Here is an 8,183-nt window from a genome sequence, read left to right on the forward strand (position 1 = left end):
TATTAATGAAAAAAAAAACATATTTAGTTACCTTTTGTAACTTGGAATGGTTCACTCCAAAAATGCTGGGTTGTTTCAATACAAATTTGGATCAAATATGGACAGGCCCAGCCTTTGGGTTATTTTTTTTAAAATTACATTTTTAACCCAACGGTTGAGTTTGCCCATATTTGATCCAAATTTGTATTGAAACAACCCAGCATTTTTTAGAGTGAACCATTCCAAGTTCCACAAGGTAACAAAATATGTTGTTTTTTTTCATTCTTTTGTAGCTGTTATTATAGGGGAATGATATAATAGTATTGCGACAGTTAGAGATCCATAATGTTAGACATAGATTCGAGTCATTAAAGACCCAAAAATGTAAAAATGATTTGCGATGCATTCTTGCATCTAATGGGTTAATATTACTCAGTACTTAAATATATTAATAATTTATTATGTCACAAAGACACCTTAAAATAAAGTTTAACCAAAGTGATTTAATTAAATTCTAATTAAATTAAAAACATATTTAAAAAAAAAACAGGATTATTTTTTACTTAGTATTGTTGGTCAATATATAGGCTACTTAAAAACAATTTGTGTGGGTTCTGGTACTACAAGGTTAATTTATGGAACCAGTGGAATCAGATCCATTCGATTTCTTATGATAATATTTGCTAAGTGCTATAGTTTAAATAACTAGCAAGTTAACATGGTAAAACATGTGAAGAAGCCAGAATTTTCAAGTGAATAAGATCTGTTACATTTCTTACAATTCCCATTAAGAATTCCAACAACAACAAACATTCTGCACTTAGAGTTCCCTTATGAAAAAGAAGTTTATTCAAGTGTTCTATTACTATACTTCTTTAAACAAAAAATAAGAAACTATACTTTCAGGCTACATTGTATATACTTCTCAAAAATATACTTTATGTACTTCTCAGAAATATACTTAAAATTACACTTAAGTGTACTTGATTTATAATGAGAGACAAGTCCAAGTATATTTGGCCTGTACTTTTACTCAATTTTTTAAACGAGATATACTTAAAAGTATAATTAAGTATTCAAAGTATACTTGGGTTGTAGTTGTGTTAACTCTTTTGATCGATTAGCCTATTAAATATACTTTTTTTACATAGTTTTTCAAATACAGTATTATGAAACGTACATTGTTTGAAAATATTGATTAGAATATTGATATAAAACGTATATGTTTCTAATTCTGTGTATCTGAATTTTTGTGTAGGCTAGTCCACTGACAGTGTACATAGGAATTTACATTCTACTTTTTTCCACAATGAATTTTCCAGCTATCCATATTTTCACTGTTATACAGGGGGCGCTACGACACATCTTCTAGTACAGAATCTCCGGATAAAAACAGGAGAAGAAGAAGCTGAAACAAGTGATTGCTCACTCAAATGTAAAATAACGTGATCATCAAACAGAGTGTAAATCAAAACTGCTTAATGTTACCAAATGAAATGAAGCGTAACCCATGAAGAGAAAACGACTGCGAAGCTTTGGGGGTGTTGGACTCGATCTACTCCATCTTTGTTTTGATCATCGTTCTGAATCTGAATAAGGCGTAGTAGTCTTTGACAAAAATGTGATTTACTTAACTTTTTTGTTTAAATGTTTACTTTCTTTATGAAACTTACCGGCATTCAAGTGTTGATAAAAAAGGATGCATTAAACTAATGAAATGTTTTTAAAATGAGTTAAAGTACAGTTAAAGGTATTTTTATTTTTTAAGTATAAAAAAAATATATACATTTGAACATAATTGTATACGGCAAGTGCAAAAATAATAGATAAATAGTAAACTATAAGTTTAATGTTAAGTTCACTTAAAGAAAACTTACAAGTACACTTGCAGTATAAATTACTAAACTGGTAGTGTACTGAGAGTACACTTCACTGTGTACTTTCATAAACTAAAAAAATTACTACTTGTATTAAAATAATTGTATTTAAATAGTAGGCCTTTACTAGTAGTTTAGTGTTTACTATTTATAAGTTCACTTTTAGTACAGATGCATTACAAATGTGAAACCTAGATGTGTACTTAAAGTTTACTACTGTTACACTTATAGTACACTTAAACGTTTACTTTTATATACTAAAAGGGGGCCAATTTAGTCCCAAGCAGTATTGAAATAGTACACTTAAAGTTTACTACAAGTACACATTGATATTAGTATAAATGATACTTAAAAATATACTTGAACATTACTTAAGTATACTTCAAAAAACTTGAAGTATACTTCTTTTTCGTAAGGCTGTGGAAACGTGTTCAGGAAGTTACACTGCCTCCCAGAACCTTCACTACTGGTGAAAACCTGATAGCAGGTGTACGCACGCACGCGTGTTTGTGTGTGTGTATACATGTGTAAGATAAGAGAGGCAGGAGTAGCAGCACAGAGTAAAGGAGAGGTTTGTTCTTTCTCTGTCTCAGCTGGGAGATCACCTCAATCCTGACCCATCCCACCCTTCCCTCTCCAATCTGGACCCGATCCAGCGAGCACCATGGGTGAGTCTGAGACAGTAAAGGAAATCTGTGTGCGTGTCAAAAGAGAGAGACTTGAACACAGGGTAAAAAAAAGAGAGAAGAAGCAGTGAGTTGGGATCACAGCTGGAGTCAGACTCCATTTTGAAGAAGAGTCTGGAAGAGAAATGATGTGTTGTATCTCACTCAGTGTGTGTGTGTGAGACAGTTCGGGCCTCGTCTTTCAGCACAGCGCTTTCATCATCCTGAGTGGGAGAGATGCCCATCACGGACTAAAGCCGGCTGTACCAGATTGTCATTGTGTTTACTGGCAGGTCAGGGAACATGAGGACAGGGAAGAGACTGAGTGCGTCTCGCCTGCATGCGGACTGTTCTGTCACATTAGCAAGGTGACTGTCATTTTAGCAAGGTGGCTGTGTAGAAAATTATGAAAGCGATTTTTTGCCTCGTGCTAATTGCTCAAGGACGTTTATAGCCTAAACGTATGTAACACATTACAATAAGGTTTCATTAGTTAACATTAGTTAACTACATTAGTAACTAATAATGAACTGCACTTCTACAGAATTTAATAATCTTTGTTAATGTTAATTTCAACATTTACTATTACATCAAAAGTTGTATTTGTTGACAATGCACTGTAAACTAACATACACGCACCATGAACAGCTGTATTTTATTTATCAACTATAACTTTAACAAAGATTATCAAATACTGTAACAAATGCATGGCTCATGGTTAGTTCATGTTAGTTAATACATTAATGTTAGCAAATGAAACCTTATTGTAAAGTGTTACCCACAATTCAGCTACAAGTCATTTAAAGACTAGCAGATACTGTTGCAGATAACAAATTGAAAAATGAATGATTATGGTTAAACTGAAAAAAAAGCTATACTTTGATTAACTACTGTAAGTTAACATTATATTTTGATTATATATACACTACATGTGCCAATGTTTTTGAAATCTTATGTTGAATAAGGCAGCATCTATTTGATCAAAAATACACTAAATACAGTATTATTGTGTACAATCATTACAATTTAAAATAACAATTTTTTATTTAAATAAATTGTAAAATGTAAAATTTATGTTAAATGTAAAATATTGTATTTTTTTCATGATTCTTTGATGAGTAGAAAGTACAATGAACAGTATTTATTTGAAATACAAATTATTCTATTACATTTAGAAATAAAAATAAGTTGTATAAATAAACAGTTTAACAATGTTGTGTTTTTGCAATTATTTTAAATGATAATTTTTGTCAAATATATGCTACAGTAGCCAAAATGCTATCCCCTAATGTCACTGTATTTGTTTTTCAACTTATGACAACCAGAGCTGCCAGTTTTTAAATATATATAGTGCATATTTTTATATATTTAATAGTGCAAATTTATTTCAGACACTTTTTTCTGTCGTGGGGTTTAACAGAGACTTATATCTCTAAACAGCGTGTGTACAACATTTTGGACTCATTTTCTTTGTTGCCACCATGGGCTTATAAATTGTGGGCCAGGTCGACGTTTTGAGGTCTCTGTTGAGGAAAATTAGTCTTTGGATGAGAGAAGACACTAAAAAATACGTCTGAGCTGCTTTCTAATTCTGTATTCTGGGCCGAGTCCTCAATGGTGAGGTGGAAGACACTATGTAGGCACCTGAAAAGAGGTCACTGCAAAGTCACTCCTCTGAGTGAAGGATGATTTTACGAATGCCGCGGCTCCGCTACAGCTGGCATCATGAACCAACCCGCTTCTTGATACTCACAAATATGAAAGATTCAAAGTACACAAGATTACATTTAGATTGACTGCTGTAGTCTGCAGTAAATGCTGCCTGGATGAGTGTGTCATTTATTTAAGCTCATCTAAGAGAGAGTTTGTTTCTGTATAGATGTGTACGCCAGCATGATACCCATCAGATGTGGCTCTATGGTGGGCTGCATCACTAAACAGAGTTAAAATTTAATCACCCTAGGAGCAGTTGTCTTACACAGTTCGCATCTTATTGTATACCAGCTAACAGACGGCAGGAGTAGAATAGTGGTCTCTTGCGTCCAGCAGATGGCACTTATGTCAAAGTGAAGCTCTGTGAAGGCCCTGCATTTGCCTGTTGTTTGTTCATTTACACAATAGTTCCCAATCAAACTGTGTAATACAATTATAGCATTCAGCTGGTAGAGCAGGGTCTGTTTCACCCACCTTTTTTCATATGTAGGGATGGGGTAGTATAAAAAAGTGTGTGTGTGTGTGTGTGTGTTTATAATATATATATATATATATATATATATATATATATATATATATATATATATATATATATATTTATATATACACACACACACACACACACACACATATATATATATATATATTGCAAATGAGTTGAATTCATTGAAACTGACAGTTTGAACTAATTCATTAAAACTTAACAGTCAAGCACTTGCAGAATAAGGAAGTATCTTGAAACCAGTCCTCGGGAAATTTAAAATTAAAATGAAGCATTCAAATTATTGTGATATAATATATTCTTAATATTTACAATATTTCTTAATTTTATATAGCAGTTAAAAAATCATCACGGACACATTTAGAATATCCAATATGTCATTCAGCCCTAAAAATATATCAATTGTGCGGAAGAGAGATTAAAAAAAGAGGAAGAACATCCTGAACTGGTTTCATTTCAATGACCCTCGGGGGAAGAATCATGCTGTTGATGAGAAAGGTGGAGTAAAAGTATGACAGACCAGACACTGACCAATTAATTAACACTGTGAATACATAGTAATAATTTTAATATTTTTTTTTAAGTCTTAATGCAACCATAATCTAATAAAAAACACCTTGAAACATTCACAATGCTCACAATATTGATTTATGTGTTACAGTATCACCAGTGCTGGTTTCATTTCAATGACACTCCGGGGAAGAATTACGCTGTTGACGAGATGAGTAGAGAACAAAACGATAATGGCAGAGCGGCTGCAGGACGTCAAGAGTTTCAGATGGATCGTTACTGGTGTCAGCAAACAAGTATTCTGGTGGCCCTTCAATGCCCTCAATAAGAGCCCAGATTCCATGTACTGCCTCCAATAACATGACAACAGTCATAACTGTAAAAACAGCAGCTTTGGTCTCCTCCTCATATTCCATATTTCACCCTCATTCTCTCTTTCTTTCCTTCATTCATCTTCCTAAGTCAGTGTGAAATGAGGGGACACTTGAGAGCTATGCATGTGTGAGTATGGCTGCAAATGTGTGTGAGACAGATTCTGGTTTTGAAGTGGGTGCATGTTTAAAAGAGAACCATAGCAGGCAACTCCAACACACGTATTGCAATCAGAACAGGTTCACTGGAAAAATTTGCCTCTACCTACATATTTGCAAACTCCAAACATGTTCTTGTACATAAAATTCACTGCAGTTCCCAGCTGAAATGAACACTATTGGCTGTTTAACTTTTATTTTAACACACATTATGATTACAGAGAGAGATTATTTATTAAAAAAAGACTTATTTTCGCAGGTTACTTGCACAATACTATGTTATTACCTCTATGAACACTTTTATTGTTGTGTAGGAATTCTCAAATAATATATTTTTAGAGTTTGCATCACACAACCAGCTCCATATGTGTGGCTTTTATGATGTAATAAACTTGCTCTGTAGCTCACCTGATACAACATTACACGTGTGATGCAGACTGCTTGGGCACGAGTCCTGTGAAGCACAAGTCACAATAAAAGAAAAAGAATAAAACAACATAAGGTATGTCTAAAATGTCATGCTTGCTTATGCAAACACATTTTTATCTCACATGTACTTTTTTTGACAGTATTGGTTAGGTTTAGTGTAGGTGGTAAGATGATTTCAAACGTGTAACAGTGTGAACTCAATAAACAAAGGGAGAGCTGGATCCAAATGCAAAGTAGTTTAATAAGAAAATAAACAAACAAAACCATAACAGACCAGGGGGTTGTTTCATAAAAGAAGCTTAGAAAAGCGGGGATTAAGCTCCAAAACCTGACTTGAATTAACCTAACAAATCAGTTGGGGCTTAGGCGGTTTCATAAAAGGTAATTCAAGTTCACGCAATCTCACTAATTTGAACCAGGTTTATCTAGTCTAGATAATTGTGCGTGCACGCTATTCTTAAGAAGCCCTGATGGTGGAGCATAGATTCATCAATTTAACATAGGAAAGAGAGAGCAGCGATGTTCACGGCAACTGAGCAGCAATTACTTCTCGAATCTTACGAAGAATTTAAACACATGATTACAAAAAAAGAAATACTGAGCAACTAATAAAACGAGAGAAAAAGGCTGGCAGGAAATTGCTGATCGTCTCAATGCGTAGGTAGCAATTAATGTAGGCCTACATTACTATATTTTATTAAAGTTAAATAAAATGTTTGTCACAATACATTGAACTGTGTGTGTGTGTGTCACTTTTACAGCAGCAAATTAAGTGAAGAAAAAAAGAACATGGCAGCAGGTGAAAATAAAATATATAGTTCAGAATGGTAAGTAATAATTATAAAGTATAAATCTATGTAAGTACTTAAGCATAACCAGCTTGATGTTACAACTGTCCAGTCTCATGATGTTTAATAATTGCAGCTGCCAAAAAGAAGAGTGAGGTTGCTGGCACTGGGGGAGGGCCACCAATGCCAACTTTACTCCTGCAGAGGAGCTGGCATTAGACCTGAATAAAGGGAGGCCTGTCATTGAGGGAATAGAGGCGGGAACAGCATCTGGATCCATTCCATCAGTATAAGAGATCACTACTTAAAGGTATTTTGTTTATTTTATTTATTTTTATTCTTGCATTGCTAACTAAATCTTTTTGTTTTATAGTGATGCCAAATTCTCTGTGCTTTCTGGATCCACCAGACATCATGCTGAATCCTGTGAGTATGACAGTATGAGTTTAAAGCACTGATTTGTCAAGTGGTGATTTATTAAACCAAGTTTAATAAATGGTTTTAGGTTGAAGGCCCATCTACAGTTGAAGAGGATGAGGAGACTGTGTCAGTATGTTCAAGGAGGCCTGAGGTAGGCACAGATTTGCACATTATATATTTAAAAGCCTACCTGTGAGGTGCTAAATTGTGTGTATTTCCATTATTGGCAACAGGATGCGGACACCCTTCTAGAGCCCTCTCAGTCTGGGACCACATGTGACCAAGTGAGTATTAAAAAATTACCAAAAAAGTGCCAAGAGCACTAGATCAAATTAAAAAAAAACTTAATTTTCTGTTCCTACAAAACCCAGAACATAAAGGGAGTCTGCAAAAGGTATCTCCTGAAATAAATGGAGGCCATAGATACTGACATCCGATATAAAAAACTCAAGATGAGAAAGTTGGAGCTGGAAATCCAACAGCTTGAGAAAAATGCAAGTAGAACTGCCATATTTAAAACAATGACACATGACCTTTTTGTTTTTTGACCACATTTAATTGTATGTTTTCACCCCCAACAGCCAGCTTCAACCTAAATAATAAAAAATAAAAAAATGACTTGTGTGTCTGGTAAATTAAGGGGAAAGTGAAAACTTTTAACATGGTTTGGACAGTATTAACCAAAATAATTATTGGCATAACTGTCTCTTATAACCCTGCCTATTTCATTGTCATCAAAAATGCATTCAATGTCTCAGTCTTGCTATAAA

The 8,183-nt window shown here is 34.0% G+C and overlaps 1 long non-coding RNA gene across 1 annotated transcript; it reads left to right on the plus strand.

Moving 5' to 3' along the window:
- Nucleotides 1-1,397: 1,397 nt before the first annotated feature.
- Nucleotides 1,398-5,869, plus strand: LOC143744198 (uncharacterized). The gene is made up of 3 exons (XR_013205798.1): nt 1,398-1,442; nt 2,450-2,524; nt 5,398-5,869. It is a non-coding gene; the product is annotated as an uncharacterized LOC143744198 (long non-coding RNA).
- Nucleotides 5,870-8,183: the final 2,314 nt, after the last annotated feature.

The sequence above is a fragment of the Siphateles boraxobius genome, unplaced genomic scaffold, assembly GCF_051911475.1.
Source record: "Siphateles boraxobius isolate OS27281-9 unplaced genomic scaffold, OSU_SipBor_1 2, whole genome shotgun sequence".
Taxonomy (NCBI): Eukaryota; Metazoa; Chordata; class Actinopteri; order Cypriniformes; family Leuciscidae; genus Siphateles; species Siphateles boraxobius.